The 2,404-nt window shown below is 45.3% G+C and overlaps 1 protein-coding gene across 1 annotated transcript in view; it reads right to left on the bottom strand.

Annotated features, from left to right (window-relative positions):
- LOC104463789 (proto-oncogene Mas-like) overlaps positions 1-1,767 on the bottom strand; it is a 3,789-nt gene extending 2,022 nt beyond the window's left edge. Inside the window, exon 1 of the mRNA XM_010076256.1 lies at positions 1,661-1,767. The gene's annotated coding sequence lies outside the window, so the exon portion shown is untranslated. The remainder of the gene's footprint in view (positions 1-1,660) is intronic.
- Positions 1,768-2,404: the final 637 nt, after the last annotated feature.

Here is a 2,404-nt window from a genome sequence, read left to right as displayed (position 1 = left end):
GTTCTCTCTTTGTAAAACGCTGCAGCATACATGGAGACAGACTTCCATAAATAAACGAAATGTGATGGCTTGAATCATTATTGTTTCATCTCAGCACCCCAGACACACTGTCTTCAGTGCTGCATGGATAGAGGCAGGCTACATGCATGACACCAGTAATTTCCTCGGCCAGCTGGTGGCCTGCAGCAGTGGAGACAGTCTTGTCGTGTTAGTCTGTGCAAGGCACAGATGGCATCAGTGCCTGGCTGGGAATCCAGCTGGGCCTGTTACACCTGGCTTTCACCATTAAAAATGCAAACATCCCTGAGTTCAAAGTCACCTCCTCTTTCCTTATCTGGGGAGAGCAGCGTACTGCCTGACCAACACCACTAGCAGGGTCACCTCTTCCCTGAACATCTGCAGCAAGCAAATTGAAAACATTCAGCCTCGCTGCCTGCTTTTGGGGTGGCAGCAAATTATCAGCCCTTGATTCACAGCAGCAAGTAGCTGAAGCAGCCTCTAATTCTGTGAGCCAAGTGTGCCATGAGGAGAAAGGAAGACCCAGTGGTTAAGTGGTTCCTAGCCCTTAGAGGACCCAGGGCAGCACTGTCCCTGCCACAAACTAGCCATGTAAACTGAAGGAAATTTCCAAGAGATTTGAAGAAGACATGAACATTTGAGAGTCACTAAAGCTCTGTATAAGCCCACTCCAGCCTCCTGCTCAGGTGCCCGTTTTAGGAAAGCTGCTATTCTACTCCCCTGCTGCAGTCACCTCCAGAAGGCAACGGACCCCATCCTCCAGCAGCGTGTCTCTCTCCACTGGGCATTCCGGGAATGGCAGGTGATTAGCTGCCTAACTTACGCTTGTCAAACATGTTTCCTAATGTTAAATGACATAGTACTGTGCCATTGATGGTGACTGCCAGGTACAGATATAGCTGTTATGGACGCCCTGTAGGTAAATGACAAAACATCAATTATTTTGCCTTTCACTGTAATGGAAGAGAAGGAATCCCTCTCTGATTTTTGTAGATCATAGGAAAGAATATTGAAAAAGTCACTCACAGATCTCATGTATGACATTGGAAAGACTGATTTCTTGTCTCCAAGACACATTCGTGTCTCCAAGAGACATTCAAGATGTGCGTCTACTTCCTTAATGAATTAATGAAAGTTTGCATTAAACAACAGCGGACTGAGTTTAGGCAGTCTCTTTCTCTCTTGAAATTAAACATTCTTCCTGTGGTTTGTCTGCTGAGTAGAACCACATAGTTCTTGTAGCAGATGTCAGTCTGAACAGCCTTGACACCACAAAGACATTTTAGACTATGGACAGAAAGTTATGATGTTGTATTTTCTTGGCTAATCTTAAGTGATCATCTAAGACCAAAACTGCTAATGCTAGGTCTCTGAATAATGACACCTTACAGAGATGTGCTTAGAGCAATTCAATAGCACTTGTTCATGGAAAAGGGTCCTCAGAAGGAAGCTCTCCTTATCTCGAAAATGATCAAGAAAATTTCTTACCTATAGCAAATTTCTAACCACCATAAGAAAATGTTTTATTTCCTTTCCTCCATTTTCTTTTTTCTCCTCCCTTCTCATCACCATCGCTCCAAAAGCATGACAGAAAGCATTAGACAGAGTGCAATGGCAAAGATACCATCTAGGAATTTCTCACCTTTTTGTGGGTTCCTTGGAATTTCAGTGACTGACTTGCAGCACCTGTCTGGTACGGATCTGCTGGGGAAAATTGTCACCTGAATTCTGTGGCATATGGTCCAGATAAAATCTGTGTCACACTGCAGCTCTGGGCTAGTTAGACACTGTTTAAAAAGCCACGGTCTCTTCAACGTGACATCCAACAGCCAGCCAATCATTCTCTTGGGGAAATATCTATTTGGTGTGTGTGGTCACTTAGACTTGAACCACTTCCCCCTTCCCTCTTTGTAGAGAACCTGTCACTGACATGGTTCTGGAAATGTTTTTTTACTACTTCTCCGTTCTTCAGCCAGTCTCACAATACAAAGAAAGCAAGAACTGTCTGTACAAAATTATACCTTGCCTCTTGCACTGATGCTTTGTTTCCTACTCGTGTCCCTGAGATGCTCTAGCTTCACAGCCATTAAAGAGGATGCCTTACTGCTGCTGAGGGCTACATGGATTGAGAAATTGTCCATCCTGTTCCATAACGCCTGCTCATGATTTCACAACCTCCCTCAGCACAACTTCTCATCCCCCAAGGGTCTATTGCCCCTGCTAAACTGGCCGTAACACACCCATCACCACCGTGTCCTCTTCTGACCCACAGCCTTTCCCAACGCAAGTTCCCACCCTACTTAGTCCCTGTTGCTTCACACAGCGTTTCCTAGAGGAGGGTCCACTCAAACTCCACAGCCTTACCTCAGCAGCTGCAATTGCAGAG

The sequence above is a fragment of the Pterocles gutturalis genome, unplaced genomic scaffold, assembly GCF_000699245.1.
Source record: "Pterocles gutturalis isolate BGI_N339 unplaced genomic scaffold, ASM69924v1 scaffold18633, whole genome shotgun sequence".
NCBI classification, from domain to species: domain Eukaryota; kingdom Metazoa; phylum Chordata; class Aves; order Pterocliformes; family Pteroclidae; genus Pterocles; species Pterocles gutturalis.
This window is presented reverse-complemented; position numbering and strand designations above follow the sequence as displayed.